The sequence below is a fragment of the Triticum urartu genome, chromosome 2 (genome assembly GCF_003073215.2).
Source record: "Triticum urartu cultivar G1812 chromosome 2, Tu2.1, whole genome shotgun sequence".
NCBI lineage: Eukaryota > Viridiplantae > Streptophyta > Magnoliopsida > Poales > Poaceae > Triticum > Triticum urartu.
In genome coordinates, this window is record NC_053023.1 from 16,860,341 (window position 1) to 16,880,806 (window position 20,466).

Here is a 20,466-nt window from a genome sequence, read left to right on the forward strand (position 1 = left end):
TGACTCACGATAGAGACGGGTATGAAGACGGGCAAGCGGACGACCCTCATCCTGAGGAACAGACACAACCGGACACCCAACAGACGTGCACCCAACAACCGCAAATTGATCTGGACAACTACTGGCCGCCGGGTGCCGGCCCAAAGAAGAAGAGCGGAAAAACTTTCTCCATCAAGGAGGATGAATTGTTGTGTCAGGCATGGATGACAAGCAATAGAGCAAAAGGGCGAGGCATTTTGGCAAAGTGTGCATGCTTGGTTTCATGCGCAAAAGTGCGACTATCCCTCCTGCACAGAAGTGGCCCATAATTGCAACCCGGAGTAGCTTGGCTATTAATGGTAAAACATTCAAGAGGCCATAAAAAGGTATTGTGGCTTTTAAAAACAAGTGCACAACCGATGGTCAAGTGACGTGCACTCCAACAACTCGTAAGTTTTATGCTTGTTCCTCTATGTGTTGGTCATTTAGTTGGATTAGCTCTTCTTTTGCTAGCCCACACATGCGTGCACACTGTACCACAACATGGATAAAAGCAATTTATATTTATGGATTGTTGGATGAAGTTGAATGGCCAAAGCAAGTGACTCTCCTTCATGGTCAATTCTCTCAAGAACGTCAAGGCCAATGAGAATGAAGGTGGTGGTCCAGCCATTCCAACAAATGGAGGTCTTGCTTTAGCCGCAAAAGTGGCTAGGAACCAGGGGAGGAAGTGGAAGGTGGAGAAGGAGAAGCGAGAAGGGGCGATGGCCAAGATGACGGAGAAGTTCAAGAACATCATGGCAAAGGAGGCGGCAAGTGCCAAGCGCAATGATATGAAGGAGGAAAAACTTACTGAACATCTGGTGCTTTTCATTGTGATTGTATTTGTTTGCAACTCTTTAAATGTATGCTTAAATTTCTATTGACCTAGATATCCATGTCAAATGGAGGAGGCCTGACTAGGGGTAGACATTTGGTGCCTATAGATGGACAGCACCTTGCCCACTGTCCGTGGATATTTGGTGATGTACAATTGGTGGTCTAGAATGTAGTTTCCCTTACTTTCGGTTTGGATTATGCAAAACCTGATTCACGTATGTTTTCAGCACACATCCTTACAAATACTAAGCTCCCAAGGAATGGGGAGTTGTGAGCGTTTTGAGTTTTTTCTCTCTAGTGGACCCGTTTGTTAGCTGGTGATTTTTTTCCTTTTCAGTTCATCTGATAAGCTCCCAAGGAATGGAAAGGTGTGAGCATTTTGAGTTTTTTTTCTTCGTGGACCCCATTCCCCAACTTGTGAAAACATATTTGTTTTTTTGAGTTCAACCGATGAGAAGAGTTGCTTTGACATGAGCTTGTTGCTTGGTTGGGGTTTCACTTGCATTGTGTTGCGTACTTGGATTCATGATGTCGTGTTGACAAGGCACTGAAGAAAATTCCATTTTGTTTGCAAATGTCCAGCTCCATGCGCATGCCCGCCTCCGGCTACCATGCCTCGGTCCTTTGTGCCACCACCCATCATGACTACACACCTTCTTAAGCGAGAACCAGCGCTTTCCGTTTCTACGGACGCATAGTCAAGCCTTGCGCCTGGCCTCATGCCAATCCACCGCCGTCATCCGACGGGAGTGACGAAGGTTGACATGGAAGTGGACATGATGACGGAACCATAAAATTAACAAAGGAGTCATAGAGGAACATGAACCTAGGAGAAATGGAGCTAGCACTCACCATCGATGGAGATTGAGGCAGGTCAGAGAAGAATGCGCCTAATGGGTAGTGGAGTGCGTGAGAGGTTGTCTGGGCGTCTGGGATGTACCTTTCGTATCGTCGGGTTGCACTTAATATCGGAATTGAGATGGCTTGCTGATGTTGGCCGGATGACAGGTGGCTGATATGACGACAACTGGATAATTTTTTTCACAATAATTACAAATACTAAGCTCCCAAGGAATGTGGAGTCGTGAGCGTTTTTAGTTTTTTCTCACTAGTGGATCCGGTTTGTCAGCTGGTGAATTTTTTTCTTTTTCAATTCATCTGATAAGCTCCCAAGGAATGGAAAGGTGTGAGCGTTTTGAGTTTTTTCCCTGGTGGACCCAATTTGCCAACTTGTGAAAACACATTTGTTTTTTAGTTCAACCGATGAGAAGAGTTGCTTTGACATGAGCTTGTTGCTTGGTTGGGGTTTCACTTGCATTGCGTTGCGTACTTGGATTCATGATGTCGTGCTGACAAGGCACTGAAGACAATTCCATTTTGTTTGCAAATGTCCAGCTCCATGCACATGCCCGCCTCCGGCTACCATGCCTCGGTCCTTTGTGCCACCACCCATCATGACTACACACGTTCTTAAGCGAGTACCAGCGCTTTCCTTTTCTACGGACGCATAGTGAAGCCTCGCGCCTGGCCTCCTGCCAATCCACCTCCGTCATCCGACGGGAGTGATGAAGGTTGACATGGAAGTGGACATGATGGCGGAACCATAAAATTAACAGAGGAGTCATAGAGGAACATGAACCTAGGAGAAATCGAGCTAGCACTCTCCATTGATGGAGATTGAGGCAGGTCAGAGAAGAATGCGCCTAATGGGTAGTGGAGTGCGTGAGAGGTTGTCTGGGTGTCTGTGATGTATCTTCCGTATCGGACTTGAGATGGCTTGCTTATGTTGGCCGGATGACAGGTGGCTGGCATGACGACAACCGGATATTTTTTTCACAATAATTACAAATACTAAGCTCCCAAGTAATGTGGAGTTGTGAGCATTTTGAGTTTTTTCTCTCTAGTGGAACCGGTTTGTCAGCTGGTGAACTTTTTCTTTTTCAGATCTGATAAGCTCCCAAGGAATGGAAAGGTGTGAGCGTTTTGAGTTTTTTCCCTAGTGGACACCATTCGCCAACTCGTGAAAACAAATTTGTTTTTAGATTCAACCGATGAGAAGAGTTGCTTTGATATGAGCTCGTTGCTTGGTTGGGGTTTCACTTGCATTGCGTTGCGTACTTGGATTCATGATGTCGTCCTAACAAGGCACGTAAGAAAATTCCATTTTGTTTGCAAATGTCCTGCTCCATTTTGTTTGTGTATTTTGAGTTTTTTTTCTTCGTGGACCCCATTCGCCAACTTGTGAAAACATATTTCTTTTTTTAGTTCAACCGACGAGAAGACTTGCTTTGACATGAGCTTGTTGCTTGGTTGGGGTTCCACTTGCATTGCATTGCGTACTTGGATTCATGGTGTCATGCTGACAAGGCACTGAAGAAAATTCCATTTTGTTTGCAAATGTCCTGCTCCATGCGCATGCCCGCCTCCGGCTACCATGCCTCAGTCCTTTGTGCCACCACCCATCATGACTACACACCTTCTTAAGCGAGTACCAACGCTTTCCAATTCTACGGACGCATAGTCAAACCTCGCGCCTGGCCTCCTGCCAATCCACCGCCGTCATCCAACGGGAGTGACGAAGGTTTACATGGAAGTGGATATGATGGCGGAACCATAAAATTAACATAGGAGTCATCGAGGAACATGAACCTAGGAGAAACCAAGCTAGTACTCACCATCGATGGAGATTGAGGCAGGTCAGAGAAGAATGCGCCTAATGGGTAGTGAAGTGCGTGAGAGGTTGTCTGGGCATTTGGGATGTACCTTCCGTATCATCGGGTTGCACTTAATATCGGAATTGAGATGCCTTGCTTATGTTGCCCGGATGATAGATGGCTGACATGACGACAACCGGATAATTTTTTCACAATAATTACAAGTACTAAGCTCCCAAGGAATGTGGAGTAGTGAGCGTTTTGAGTTTTTTCTCTCTAGTGGACCTGGTTTGTCAGCTGGTGATTTTTTTCTTTTTCAGATCTGATAAGCTCCCAAGGAATGGAAAGGTGTGAGCGTTTTGAGTTTTTTCCCTAGTGGACCCCATTCGCCAACTTGTGAAAACATATTTGTTTTTTGAGTTCAACCGATGAGAAGAGTTGCTTTGACATGAGCTTGTTTCTTGGTTGGGGTTTCACTTGCATTGCGTTGCGTACTTGGATTCATGATGTCGTGCTAACAAGGCACGTAAGAAAATTCCATTTTGTTTGCAAATGTCCTGCTCCATGCGCATGCCCGCCTCCGGCTACCATGCCTCGGTCCTTTGTGCCAACACCCATCATGACTACACACCTTCTTAAGAGAGTACCAGCGCTTTCCTTTTCTACGGACGCATAGTCAAGCATTCTGCCTGGCCTCCTACCAGTCCACCGCCGTCATCCGACGGGAGTGATGAAGGTTGACATGGAAGTGGACATGATGGTGGAACCATAAAATTAACAGAGGAGTCATAGAGAAACATGAACCTAGGAGAAATCGAGCTATCACTCACCATCGATGGAGATTGAGGCAGGTCAGAGAAGAATGCGCCTAATGGGTAGTGGAGTGCGTGAGAGGTTGTCTGGGCGTCTGGGATGCACCTTCCGTATCGTCGGGTTGCACTTAATAACGGAATTAAGATGCCTTGCTTATGTTGGCCGGATGACAGGTGGCTGACATGATGACAACCGAATAATTTTTTCACAATAATTACAAATACTAAGCTCCCAAGGAATGTGGAGTTGTGAGCGTTTTGAGTTTTTTCTCTCTAGTGGACCCGGTTTGTCATCTGGTGAATTTTTTCTTTTTCAGTTAATCTGATAAGCTCCCAAGGAATGGAAAGGTGTGAGCGTTTTGAGTTTTTTCCCTGGTGGAGCCCATTCTCCAACTTGTGAAAACATATTTGTTTTTTAGTTCAACCGATGAGAAGTGTTGCTTTGACATGAGCTTGTTGCTTGGTTGCGGTTTCACTTGCATTGCGTTGCGAATTTGGATTCATGATGTCGTGCTGACAAGGCACTGAAGACAATTCCATTTTGTTTGCAAATGTCCTGCTCCATGCGCATGCCCGCCTCCGGCTACCATGCCTTGGTCCTTTGTGCCACCACCCATCATGACTACACACCTTCTTAAGCGAGTACCGGCGCTTTCCTTTTCTACAGACGCATAGTCAAACCTCGCGCTTGGCCTCCTGCCAATCCACCACCGTCATCTGACGGGAGTGACGAAGGTTGACATGGAAGTGGACATGATGGCGGAACCATCAAATTAACAGAGGAGTCATAGAGGAATATGAACCTAGGAGAAATAGAGCTAGCACTCACCATCGATGGAGATTGAGACAGGTCAGTGAAGAATGCGCCTAAGAGGTAGTGGAGTGCGTGAGAGGCTGTCTGAGCGTCTGGGATGTACCTTCTGTATCGTCGGGTTGCACTTAATATCGGAATTGAGACGCCTTGCTTATGTTGGCCGGAAGAGAGGTGGCTGACATGACGACAACCGGATAATTTTTTCACAATAATTACAAATACTAAGCTCCCAAGGAATGTGGAGTTGTGGGCATTTTGAGTTTTTTCTCTCTAGTGGACCCGGTTTGTCAGTTGGTGAATTTTTTTTCTTTTTCAGTTCAACTGATAAGCTCCCATGAAATGGAAAGGTGTGAGCGTTTTGAATTTTTTTCCCTGATGGACCCCATTCGCCAACTTGTGAAAACATATTTGTTTTTTTAGTTCAACCAATGAGAAGAGTTGCTTTGACATGAGCTTGTTGCTTGGTTGGGGTTTCACTTGCATTACGTTGCGTACTTTGATTCATGATGTCGTTCTAACAAGGCACTAAAGACAATTCCATTTTGTTTGCAAATGTCCTGCTCCATGCGCATGCCCTCCTTCGGCTACCATGCCTCGGTCCTTTGTTCGACCACCCATCATGACTACACACCTTCTTAAGCGAGGACCAACGCTTTCCTTTTCTACGGACGCATAGTCAAGCCTCGCGCCTGGCCTCCTGCCAATCCACCGCCGTCATCTGACGGGAGTGACGAAGGTTTACATGGAAGTGGACATGATGGAGGAACCATAAAATCAATAGAGGAGTCATAGAGGAACATGAATCTAGGAGAAATCGAGCTAGCACTCACCATCGATGGAGATTGAGGCATGTCAGAGAAGAATGCGTCTAATGGGTAGTGGAGTGCGTGAGAGGTTGTCTGGGCGTCTGGGATGTACGTTCCGTATCGTCGGGTTGCACTTAATATCGGAATTGAGATGCCTTTCTTATGTTGGTCGGATGACAGGTGGCTGACATGACGACAACCGAATAATTGTTTCACAATAATTACAAATACTAAGCTCCCAAGGAATGTGGAGTTGTGAGCGTTTTGAGTTTTTTCTCTCTAGTGGACCTGGTTTGTCAGCTGGTGAATTTTTTTCTTTTTCAATTCATCTGATAAGCTCCCAAGGAATGGAAAGGTGTGAGCGTTTTGAGTTTTTTCCCTAGTGGACCCCATTCGTCAACTTGTGAAAACATATTTGTTTTCTTAGTTCAACCGATGAGAAGAGTTCCTTTGACATGAGCTTGTTGCTTGGTTGGGGTTTCACTTGCATTGCGTTGCGTACTTGGATTCATGATGTCGTGCTAACAAGGCACTGAAGACAATTCCATTTTGTTTGCAAATGTCCTGCTCCATGCGCATGCCCGCCTCCGGCTACCATGCCTCGGTCCTTTGTGCCACCACCCATCATGACTACACACCTTCTTAAGCGAGTACCAGCACTTTCCTTTTCTACAGAGACATAGTCAAGCCTCGTGCCTGGCCTCCTGCCAATCTATCGCCGTCATCCGACGGGAGTAACTTAGGTTGACATGGAAGTGGACATGATGGCGGAACCATAAAATTAACAGAGGAGTCATAGAGGAACATGAACCTAGGAGAAATCGAGCTAGCACTCAATATCGATGGAGATTGAGGCAGGTCAGAGAAGAATCCGCCTAATGGGTAGTGGAGTGCGTGAGAGGTTGTCTGGGCATCTGGGATGTACCTTCTGTATCGTCGGGTTGCACTTAATATCGGAATTGAGATGCCTTGCTTATGTTGGCCGGATGACAGGTGGCTAACATGACGACAACCGGATAAGTTTTTCACAATAATTACATATACCAAGCTCCCAAGTAATGTGGAGTTGTGAGCGTTTTGAGTTTTTTTCTCTCTAGTGGACCCGGTTTGTCAGCTGGTGAATTTTTTCCTTTTTCAGTTCATCTGATAAGCTCCCAAGGAATGGAAAGGTGTGAGCGTTTTGAGTTTTTTCCCTGGTGGACCCCATTCGCCAACTTGTGAAAACATATTTGTTTTTTTAGTTCAAGCGATGAGAAGAGTTACTTTGACATGAGCTTGTTGCTTGGTTGGGGTTTCACTTGCATTGTGTTGTGCACTTGGATTCATGATGTCGTGCTAACAAGGCACTGAAGACAATTCCATTTTGTTTGCAAATGTCCTGCTCCATACACATGCCCGCCTCCGGCTACCATGCCTCGGTCCTTTGTGCCACCACCCATCATGACTACACACCTTCTTAAGTGAGTACCATCGCTTTCCTTTTCTACAAACGCATAGTCAAGCCTCGCGCCTGGCCTCCTGCCAATCCACCGCGGTCATCCGACGGGAGTGATGAAGGTTGACATGGAAGTGGACATGATGGCGGAACCATAAAATTAAGAGAGGAGTCATAGAGGAACATGAACCTAGGAGAAATCAAGCTAGCACTCATCATCGATGGAGATTGAGGCAAGTCAGAGAAGAATGCGCCTAAGGGTAGTGGAGTGCGTGAGAGGTTGTCTGGGCGTCTAGGATGTACCTTCTGTATTGGTGGGTTGCACTTAATATCGGAATTGAGATGTCTTGCTTATGTTGGTCGGATGACATGTGGCTGACACCACGACAACCGGATATTTTTTTCACAATAGTAGTATGTATTTTCTTCTATAGGTGCTGACGGTGTTGTACACGACCACACCCCCACAGCACATGCCCTCCGCTCCTCGCCATGCTACTTCTCTCCACTGCTGCCACCTTGTGCCTTTCCTCGCCATGCTACTTCTCCCCGCTCTATCTCTATCATCATCAACACCATGCTCGTGAACCATTTGCAGTAGCACTGATGACCCACTACTTTCCATTGTGGGTCGTTGCGCTTATGTTATATCCGCTTGGCTATCCAGGATAGACATGATGTATTTGCAAACATTGTATGTTTTACCAATAGTTCAATGGATGGTCTTTGAGTCATAGGTGTCACGTCTTTGTCGTATAATCGTCAATGTTAGATGGTCTTGGACCTTTGTTCATGCTTTCATGGTTTGCGTGCATGTGTGTGTGGACACGACTGCTTCTTATCAAATGGATTTGCTAAACATGCATAAAAAAATATAAATTCGGGATTGGGGGAAAATATAGATTTAGGATTGGGGGTTAATCGATATAGCCCAAGCAACGCAGCAAAGCGAGCAACCGCTTCTAGTCGCATTCATGTGTACTTGTTTTTGGAACGTAAGGACTAAGGAGGCAACCGGAGACTCCATCGTTGCAATTTCAACACATTTTACATCGACGACTTTGAAGTCGCTGTGTACTCCCTCCGGTCCTTTTTACTCTGCACATTGGATTTGCCGAAAGTCAAACTTTGCTAAGTTTGATCAAATTTATATTAGAAATTATTAGCATCTATAATATTTAATAAATATAATATGAAAATATATTTCAAGATGAATCTAATGATAGTGGTGTTGTTATGTGAATGTCTATAATTTTTTATATAAACTTAATCAAAGTTGGATGAGATTGACTTCGGACAAACCTAATATGCAGAGTAAAAAGGACCTGAGGGAGTACAAAGGTGTTCAAAACGTAGCAACATTGGGCATTGTATATCCTTGTGAGCAGCAGAGCAAGTGCGGTAAAGAGAAGGGGGTGCAATGGAAATCCTTTTTAGGCAATTTTTTGCACGGTTACTATGTGCAACTTCATTCAGATCTCTGGATATGTGATATATCTTCAGAGTTCGCACGAGGGAGTACGCGTGGGAAATAGAATTTTACTCTCATTTCCTTGTTTGGTATATGATGCGAATTAGTTTGGGATAGAGGTCTGCCCACGAATTAACAAGGTCCCAATGGGAAGAAATTGATGGAAATTGACATCCTCAACTCCCATTCCCCTTCCCACTTAAACTCTCATTCCCTCTAAACAATTAGTGAACTTTTATTCTATTAACCCCTGAACTCCCATTCCTCATCTTTATTTCCCACGAAACAAAGCATTGTGTTGAACTCCCACTCCCAGTCCAGGAGCATTCATGTGTGCCAACCACTTGTGTTGTGTTGGGTTGTTCGAAGCGTGGTACAGACGGCTGGACCACCAAATAATAGTAAATGTACGGCGTAAGTAGTTGAAGAAGAAAGAGAGAACAAGAAACCCCTACATAAAGGGGATCAACCACACCTGCTACTCCAGTCCACACATCACCAAACAACCTAGAAACAAAGCCAGTCCGTCCTACTCCAGCTTGCATACACCAGCGAGAAACAAAGAAGAAAGAGTAAGTAAAGATGCTGAACAAGGCGGCCGTCGCGCTCTTGGCGGCCGTCTTGCGTGCCTTCGCCGCGGCGGCCAGAGCGGCGCCTGCTACACCAGGAAGCGTTGTGGCTCGCAGGTCGACGACGCGCTCTGCACCAACAACTACTGCTGCAGCAAGGATGGCTACTGCGGCCTAGGCGACGAGTACTGCGGCGAGGGCTGCCAGGGCGACCCCCCTGCGACACCAACATCAGGTGCGGCAACCAGGCCGAGCTCGGCATTGGCGAGGTCTGCACCAAGAACGTCTACTGCAGCAAGTGGGGGTACTGCGGCCTCGGCCCCGAGTACTGCGCCACCGGCTGCCAGAACGGCGCCTGTAGCACCTACGAGCCGTGTGGCAGACAGGCCGGCGGCACCCCTTGCACCAACAACTACTGCTGCAGCCAGTACGATTCCTGTGGCAGACAGGTCGGCTCGCTGTACTGCGGTGCAGGCTGCCAGACTGGCAGATGCTATGATTTCGTGGCCGGTGCCGTCACCGGCAACGGCACCGCCAGGATGAACTTTACCCTCCGAGCGGAGTAATATTGCCATGTATGGGAGTACTGCAACGATAAGTAATTCGTGGTAGATTAGCTCCACTACCACGGTTTTCTGTTCCCTACGTTTGTGGTGTCTCTAGCTCAATAACTCTCGAGGTTTTCAGTATTGCCATGCAGTAGAAAATATAGCTTTTTTATGCAAGGGCAGTAGAAAATATAGTTGGGGCCGCAGCTCACATGCATGGAAATATTGCAGGGATCGATCAAGAAATAGTTGTGCTCTGTGTGGCAGTAGTGCAATACTGGTGCACCTAAGTGAGAAGGGGATCTCGAGCCCTTTCCTCATATTTCAACTACTCAAAACACCTCCCCAATCTTAACTACTCAAATTTTGAAGTGTTAGAAAATTTCACACCCAGTCCTTCCCCAAAATTTAACACCCAAAAACATATATTTTCATAAACTAATCTTTTCAAACACGATTAAGATAACTTAGTGTGTAAGTTTACACAAGATTACCATCTTTGAACCTTAAATTAATCAAGCTAAGTTACCACTTGATTAACCTAAATAAGTACTTACACAACCAAAAACTCTAATTCTCGTCAAAGGAGATGTTGATAATCAACTCCTCGCCCTTACCAAAGCCCGACGCCTCGAAGTCGTGGGTGTCCCTCTGCCATGACACGACTTCGTCGCCGGAGTTGTCAAAGTTGACCTCGGCATGGCATCCACTCCCTTAGTGCGTAAGCCGCGTGGTAGCCCTCGTCCTCACGCATGAAGTCCACGAACACCTTGATTGGAGTTGTGCTCCTCAGCCGTGAAGGATTGACATTGATGGCAGCCACCGCGGTCTCGGCCACACGCTCCGCCATGACCCGTGCCTTTGTTGCGTGATGCTCCTCTGGCTGTGCCTCCTCCTCCATCTCGACCTCACACTCACTAAGCTCTTACGGCTCGATGGCTCTTCGTCGTTCTTCTCCATCTCGACCTCGTTCTCACAAAAATCTTATGGCTCGAGCTCGCCATCTTCCTGCTGATCCTCCATCTCCATCTCCATATCCTCCTCCTCCTCCTTAAATTTCATCTCCTCCTGCCCCTCCATCTCCCTGACAAGTACGATGGGGCGGCGTTGGCTGCCAAATCGGCACTCCGCGACCATGAGAGCTCTGCCAATACATACGATCAATTGAAGACAATGATAGGCTTTGGCATATGAAACTTTTTTATTACATGAATTTTTGTAAAAGCACGTGAATACTTTTTAAATTTAGATGAACATTTTTTAAAAAACATGAACAACTTAAAAACACATCATTTTTTTGTGAAATGGCTGAACACTTCTTAATTGGACGAACATTTTGGAAATAGGCGAACACCTTTTTTATTTGTATGAACATCTAAAAAAATTGCGAGCAATATTTAGTTACACGAATAACTTCCAAAAGATGTGAACACCTTGAAAAAACATAAAACAAATTTATCATCATTAATTATATTACATTTATATAATATTATTTAGAGATTTTAGTAACGAACAAACAAAAATACCTGCTAATGGGCCGCACCATGCTAGTCGACAAGATTTTCCCACAAACGACGCGGAGCTAGCACTTGCTAAGAGCAATGCCTACCCCAAATTCTATATATCAGTTTTAGGAGGCTTTCATTTTTTTCCTATTTCTCTGTTTTCTCTTACAAGTTTTTAGGTTTTTTATTCTCATATCTATATTTTCCTTGAATTTTTTTTCAAATTAATAAACAATTTTTCAAATTCATGAATGTTGTTTTCGATTCCTGAACATTTTTCATGTTTATGATTTTTTTCAAGTTGTCTTGTTTTTTATATTTTCATGAATATTATTCATATTCTTGAAGATTTGCCAAATTCAGTATATTTTTTAAATTAATGAAAAATCCATCAATTCATGAACAATGGTTCAAATTATTGAACATATTTTAATTCACATTTTTTGTGAACATTTTTGAAAATTAAGAAATAAAATTAAAAAAAAGTTAGATAAAATGGAGGGCATGTGGGTTGTTAATTATTTGGTAAATACTTATTTTCCAAGCACTTATTGACCTACGAAAGAAATCATATATTTTTGGGTGAAAATGATGGAGAAAAACCAGAGACAATAATAAACGAGAAGAGGGATCGGAAACGTAAGTGAGGTCGGACCAAGGACGAGTTAGACAACATAATATCATGTTCTATTTAAGTAGAAACGATGAAATAAATATTAATTCATGATTCAAAAAAGGAAAAGAGAACAAAAATACTTATTAATTCATGGAAGCGATGGACTATTGTTGTACTAAAGTTTGTTGTCTTACCATTTCATTTTGTCTATAGTTTGTTGTAAATCCTTTTGGATCTAATTTCTATTAGCGACAATGCAGTGACATTGTGTGCGATACTCACAACTTTGTAGCAGTTCTTGCTTTCTGATATGATCTTAAATATAATCTCTGAACAATTGTGCAATTTGTTTTCAAATCTTAGATCTCTATATATGATGTCAAACCATTAGTTGCTGAAAAACTTGATGTAACAATTGCTTCGATGTGTTCTGTTTACCTTTGTATGACAACGACATTATGTGTTATCATTTGTAGTAATTATTACTAAGAAAAGATATGCACCCTCATTTCTCCTTACCACTTCATCAGTTCTAGTACAAATGGCAATCGAAGCAGCAAATACTGAATATTTGTTTGCTTTTCATTTTTAATTTCACTTTTTTGCCTTATTGCATCTACCTTGATTTACAATGTAAACATCCTATCAAGGACGTGCCACCTAATTCTTCAAACAATAACCATCCATGTTCTTCAACAATAATCATCCATTTCTTTTGTTGTTTCAATGAGGGAAGCTCGGAAGAAATAAACAAATCATATTGCAAAAATAAAGAACACAAAAAAATCTTTCAAAGGTGACCAATAAATTTCAATCATAGATATGTGAAAATAAATTATTAATTCAAATGGTTATTGTTTTATATGTATATGTTATTTGAAAATTCACAACAAATTCCTGCAGCAACGCATGGGGGGCATTGTCTAGTTGCTAATAATGATGAGGTTGTTAAAATTATAGTTGTCTCACCCATAGAATCTTTGTTTAGAAATACTAATCATGTTAAAATGATGATAAAGGGACTGGAGAATAGTAAACTTTAGGTATATGGAGGCCCAATTGTTCGGATGGTGAAAATCTTGATGCTAAATTGATAAAATTGTATTTGGAGAGGTAAAGACTTTAGGTAGTATTACACGCACTATTTTGGATTTCAAGGATTTAAGTATGATAATCGTTCTATTACTAATTGTGTTTCCTTGTTGCAATCCATGATTAATTCATCCAATGCCTATCATCATGATAAGGCTTTACAAAACATATCGTAGACGTGCTTATTAAACCCAATGAAGAAAAGCTTGAACTTGAGATTTCTATTCCTTGAAAATTAAATGATCTATGGGAACCTACTATTAATATTAAGACAATAGCAGTGGCAGGCGAGGTTTTGAACCCGCCACTAGTAAGACAATAGCATTGGCAGGCGCTACACTGCGCCCGCCACTAATGTGAGCCCACCTATAAGCCTTTTTCCAATAGTGCATGTTTCCCAACACAAAGGAACGGAGATACCACTTTTCATTTCCCAGGTGCACGTCGAGAAGAAGAGTTCACACCATTTGAGTGTAATCCGCACACGAGGGGATGGAGATGAGGGAGATGGATGGTTAATCTGAGGTATTGAGCTAGGACATCTCCTAGTCTGTTACAGTCGGGTAGTCAGTCAATTTACACTAGTAATGGCTATTATTTACTCATTTTAGTCCTCGCTGAAAACTAGTTGAGTTAATATACCAAATTAAGAAGCAAATCAATTTATTAATCACATGAATTTTTTTATGGGGAAGATATTGTTGCACATTTACCAAAATAAAAGATGGAATATGTTTCCAGGCGTATCACCATATCCATGCAATATCTCCACAGGAATGTAAACACATTACCTATCCATGTTTCAAGGTTATTCAAAAGTTGGAGAGCATTCTTGAAATTGGTGGGTTGACAAAACAAGAGCAAGATAGAAGATTTGAGAACAGACTACCACTTGAACCATGTCAAGCGATCATTTGATAACAAATTGCCAATTGCCAATTCAGCATTTGAGCACAAACTACTAATTGACAATTCATATACTCTTGCAATATCTATCTCCTTCTAACCTCCAGAGTCAAAAATTCAAGTTATCATTGCCAGGATATTTGTTAGCTCATATACACTCCAAAGTCAGCATACCAAGTTCAATAGATATCTAACGACACCTTGGAAGATTTTGCATGCACAAACGTATTATGAATAACGTCAAATTGTTGCTTTCCACAAATTTAAATATATACTTTCAATTTAGAAATATAAAACTATTTGTAACTTAACATAAACAATATTTTTAGTAGTTAATGCTACTAGTTGTACTAAAAGATAATTTTCTATTGACGAATGTATGTCGAAAAACAAAAAAAAATTATCTATATAATATATTGAATAGTGTATCAATAAAAAATAACTACGTGAATGCCTAGTTGGCTTACGAAGAGATAAAAGAGTTTATTATAAATGATAGATGAGAAGCACAGTGATATTTCTATTTTGACAGTTTTTTATAATTTATATTAAGGTCAACAAAACAATAAATTCATTTCAACGTTATATAGTTGTTTTTAATTTTCATCATGCATGGACCATGCAGTGAGGATATCAGAAAATAAACAAATAAAAAATTGATTAATAACTTAAAATAATATGTAATAATTCAAATCTAAAAATCATGTCAATAAAGCTTTATTTATTTATCTATATGCATTCAGATAATGCTTATTTTGTAATATAAAATTAGATTAAACTTAATAAAAATGCTTTTGCTCAGAACACAACTCTGGTTACAAAAATGATAATCATTGGATGACACAATAAGACACATGTTATTAAATCATTTGACAAAATATGTTACCAAAAAAAATCTGACTTTCAATTACAAGATTTGTTTGAAAGGAATAATAAGAGCTAAATGTAAATTATGAAAATTCAGGAATATCATGAATGTTGTCACATATCTGATTAGAATTAATGAATTTTTGTGACATGAACTTTTTTTTGAAATGTAAGCAGTTCTTAAAATTACATAAGTAATTTTCAAAGACATGATCTTTTTTAAATTGCACAAACAATTAAGAAAATTGTGAAACATTTTTAATTGCACAAACCAACGTGAGAACAACAAAAAGATGGTTCACAATTTTTTTAAAATAACATTGGTTTCACCTCTATCCTACCCCAACGTGAGAACAATGGTTCACAATGTTTTAATTGCACAAACCAACGTGAGAACAACAAAAAAATGGTTCACAATTTTTCTAAAATAACATTGGTTTCACCTCTAGCCTACCCCAACGTGAGAACAATGGTTCACAATTTTTTAATTGCACAAACCAACGTGAGAACAACAAAAAAATGGTTCACATTTTTAAAAATAACATTGGTTTCACCTCTAGCCTACCCCAACGTGAGAACAACAAAGCCTTTAGTCCCAAACACGCTGGGGTTGGCTAGATGTGAAATCCATAAGATCTCGCATCCGACTAATGGCTCTGGTACATGGATAGAAAGCTTCCACGCACCCTTGTTCATAGCTAGTTCTTTGGTTTAGGTCCCTCTTAACGGACTCCTCCCATGTCAATTTCGGTCTACCCCGACATCTCATGACATTCTCTGCACGCTTTAACCATCCACTATGCACTGGAGCTTCTGGAGGCCTACGCTGAAAATTGTTCACAACTTCGAAAAAATGTTTCTGTTTTCTCATAGTTTAGAAACAAATTGTGTTTCAATTAATGTTTTAAATTTCTACAAATGTTTGTGTTTTTCAACAATGTTTACAATTCCAAAAAATGTAACTTGTAATAAAATAGAATTGAAAAAAATTCAGGTCTTAAAAATTGGTTCGAAATAGCGTCAAAAATTATTTGACATATTTTGCGTCAAATTTGCGGAAATAGCGTCAAAACCTACGGGACACATTCAATGTCAAATAGTAGCATATTCACACACATAGTGACCGATCACTCCGCTCGGCAGACCAAATTGGGGCAACCCATTTAACGCCAAGAAGACTGGTCGCTGGTTCCTGTTTCGCTAACCTTCTGGAAGGTCCCAGTCCACTTTAGGAAATCTTCTACAAGATCATTGACTATTTTCTTTCAATATTTATTGGTGTTTTTCTATTTTAGTTTTGTTCACAATTTCGGAAATTTTAGCATTTAAATGTTTGCATTTTTGAAAAATGTCCAGAAATTGTAATATATATGTATTTTCAAGAAATGTTGGCATTTTAAAAAATGTTCGCATTTTCCATAAAATATTTTAAAAAGTAAAAAATTCTTCATATTTCCAAAAATTGTTGGGGGTTTTACAAAAATGTTTCTGCTTTCAGAAAAATGGAAATATAGAATGAATAAAAATCTTTATATAACCGGTTAGCACAGTGCCACGTGCCGCTACATTGGTTAGGTCGCTATAGTGGCTTATCAGAGAAAAACCACAATCACTACACACAACTGTAGTTGGGCCATCCTAGTTGGCGATGTGTGCGGTTAAAATTTTGATGCATAGAGTCCAATTGGAGCTTCCGGTACGTGAGAGCTATGCTTCGCCCGTACCATTTCTATTAGGAATCACATACGGGAAGTTAATCGGGTCAACCAGGTAACATCGCCGTAGGTTTGCTCTGGTCCATTTTTCTTCCGTTTTCTTTTCCTGTATAGTTTCCTTTTGGTTTTTGGGTTTTCATCAGTTTTCTTTGATATTTCTTTTTTCCTCCGTTATACTTTGGTTTTCTTTGTTTTCACTGGTTTTCTTTGGTTTTTATTTTTTTCTTTGTTATTGATTGGGTTTCTTTGTATCTTTCTTCGGTTTCTGTGTTTTTCTTTTTGTTTCTTCATCTATTTCTATTGGTTTTCTTTTTTTAACACATGTCTACTTTTCTCAGTACATAGTGTACATTCTTAGCGCACATGTGAACATTTTTTATACACATTGGACATTTTTTCAAATACATGATGTACATTTAAAAAAATACATGTTTTGAACACTTATTCAAATACATAGTAATATTTTTCAAGCAGAAGGTAACATTTTCTAACACTTTGTAAACACTGTATAAACAATTTAAATACAAATATTTATATGCTAGGACCTTTCAAAATTTAAATAAATGTATAATGGGAAAAAAATCAGAACAAGCGAACAAGTAAGTTGCGTTACTCCTTTTTTAAGACAAAGTAAGCTGCGTTAGTTGGGCCTTCCAGTTAGTACACCGTTGTAAGCTATCTGCAAATCCAGATCGCAGTATGCAGCAAATAGCTTAGCCTCAAAAAAAGAGTAGCGACAGGAGAACAACTAATCAAAGAGTACTCCTTGGGGAGGCCCCGCAAGGCTCATATACCTTTGTTTTTTCCATTTCCTTTTGGTTTTTCTTTGGTCTCTCCATAGGTTTTCCTTTTTTATTTATTATACCTTTGTTTTGCATTAGTTTTCTTCAGTCTTTCTTTTTTTTCTTTGTTATACATTGGATTTCTTAGTACTATCTTTCTTAGTTTTCGTTGCTTTTCTTTTTGTTTCTTTGTCTATTTCTATTGTGTTTTTTACGCATGTCTACTTTTCTCAGTAGATAGTGTACATTCTTAGCGCACATGTGAACAGTTTTTCAAATACAGATGTACATTTACACTTTAATATTTTCCAAGTACTAGGTAACATTTTCTAAGTACACGTTGTATACTTTTAATTGCAATGAACATTTTTCAAAACTATGCTATCATTATTTTACGTTGTATAGAAATTCACGAACCTTGTATAAAGATGTTTTTAAGTAGGTGAACATTTTTTACGTTGTATAAATATTTATAAAAAACGTAACTAATATTTTGTATGGTAGAAAACATTTTGTAAATATATAAACAAGTTTAACACTTTGTAACCATTTTTGGAACACTGTACCGTGTTGTAGGAGAGCTGTAAATCCAGCTCACAGTAAGTGGCACATAGCTTTGCCTAGAAAAAAAAGGCGACACATAGCCGCACCCCTCCCCCTAGTGTTATTGCCCATGCTTTTGAAAGATGGACATGAACTGTCAGTTAGGCTGAACTATCTTCTCAGCTCAGCAAAACGTGGTCTCTCATGACTCCTAGTAAGCGGAACTGATCCATTGAGGTCCATCTGCAGCTCACTTCTTTTCTTCCCTAAAAGAAACTGATTTTGCAGCGTCATTTCTCGTACTCCCGTGAAGAGGCTGGGTGTATTTGATATCTGCGCGATATTAATATTTTCCCTTTAAAAAAAGTACTACCTTCGATCGACAATAAGTGTCGTAGTTTAGAACTAAGCTTAGTTTAACTTTAGTTTAAAACTATGACACTTATTATGTATCAGAGGGAGTACCTTGCTTGCTGCAAAGTACTCATGAATGAATATGACCAATAATATCAGCTCCCTCAATATTGTCTCAGAAAGAGTATTTCAATGATTGCAATTCTGAAACTGGACTATCACGAGGAACTTTTTCTTTTGGTAGTTCTTGATTTCTTCTTCCGAAAAGGAGGTGTTCTTGAATTTTTATTTCCGAAAGGAGGTGATCTTGATTTTTTTTCCTGAAAAGAAGGTGTTCTTGATTTGAGGCTTAGTATAATTTGGGATGGAGCAAGTATGTAATTGGCAAAATGAAATCCTCACGTGGCAGCAAATTTAAAATGGAATAATTCGCCAGGCCACATATGGTCAGCCCTTCATATTGATGAGTATTTGAATTATGTTGAGTGGAAGAGGAGAGGAAAGACAAGGCGCGCCAACGAGGGGTAGGGGTCCATTCTAGTGCTATCCCAGCGGCTTGCCATCACCACACACCCTTTGCCTCACAACCGGGACAACTCATCACATACTTTGTGTATATACAGGAGCTCACAGCCTAAAGGCCCATTGAATTGCTAGGTCTCACAGTCCCAGCCAGCTACCAAAAAGGCTCCCGATTCAACCACGATGAAGGCTTCCGTGCTGCTGACGGCCACCGTCCTCTTGCTGGCTATGGCTGTTCATGGCAAAGGCGACGGCGGGTGCATCCGGCGGGTCGGCGAGATCGAGACCCCGGTGCCCAGCTCCTGCCTCTGCTACGACAAGTGCGCCCGCAAGGGAGGAGACCAGGCCGGGCTCACTGACGCGCAGGCCCATAGCTGCTTCGTGGACTGCGTGCTCAGGGACGGCGGCTGGGTGTACTGCCCTGACGGCGGAGGCGAGGCGGCCGCCACCATCGCTCCCCAGCACCCGAAGCTGGATGTAGTCCTGAGCAAGCACGTGAGGGTACTGGTGACGAGGCCCAAGGTGTCGAGGAGCCGAAAGGAGAAGGAGGAGACGGAGGAGGTGCTGGTCGTGGAGATGGGCTTCGGACCAGACGTCCACAAGATATCCTTCCTCCACGTGTGGCTGAACTTGCGCGAGGGCGAAGAGAAAACGCTATTCGAAAACGCACCGGTTGAGCCAAGGTACGCGGGCCATTACGTGGTGCACAGAGAGGACATCGTCGCCGGGCAAGACAAGGCGGCGCGCAAGTTCCCCATCGGCGGCAACCTGGAAGCCATTGGAGCCGACGGCAACAGGACGGTCATGGTGTCGATCGCTCCTTATGTTTCCGCTGGGAAGAAAGGGCCTTATTGGTACGAGCGGCAGACGTTATTTGTCCGCGCTGTCTACATTGTATACGAGCCTAAGCAGCATGTTACCCACCGCGATGGTACGAGCATGAACGATCAGCTAGTCACCCGTTGGAATTGACCACGGGCATGTTAATTGTCGGCAGGTTTGGGCTTTGGCTCCAGCTTCTATGTATACTTGTGTACCCATGTAGTCCCTGATCCAGATCAAAAGCAATAAAATCGCAGGCACTGAACGCTCTTGTTGCAGCCAATCTTGCTTGCGTGCTGCGTGTGTGATTTTCATAATGGCCACTGCCACCACCGGGTCACATTGACCAAAGCGACCTCTAACACCGTTAGGCCGAGCCGTCATGCCATGTCATCAAGTTGTGGGACCCACATGTCAGAAAAGTCATCTAATGGCCTTAACCAGTCGATTAGTGCTTTCTGCAACATGATTATCAAAGACATGGTGTTTTTTGCAATGAAAATGAAAGATGGTGGTTTTCTGCAAACCTAGCCTTCAATGTAGTGATTTTTTGCAATTAACTCTATCAAATCAGATAACATTTGTGGAACCTCAAAAGCATGGACATCGAACAGACTAAAACAACTAGTCTACCACCATGAATTATCTTAGCCCTCCAAATCTTTTTTTGGTTTTGCCCTCGTGAACTTGGACCACAAAATCTTCAAGTCAGTCTTGGGCCTATCTTGATCAATTTTGTATCAATACATTTGCAACGTAAGAAACTTGTTGATTC

The 20,466-nt window shown here is 41.6% G+C and overlaps 1 pseudogene; it reads left to right on the forward strand.

Moving 5' to 3' along the window:
* The first annotated feature begins 593 nt into the window (after positions 1–593).
* Positions 594–10,159, forward strand: LOC125534767 (annotated as a pseudogene).
* The last annotated feature ends 10,307 nt before the right edge of the window (positions 10,160–20,466 follow it).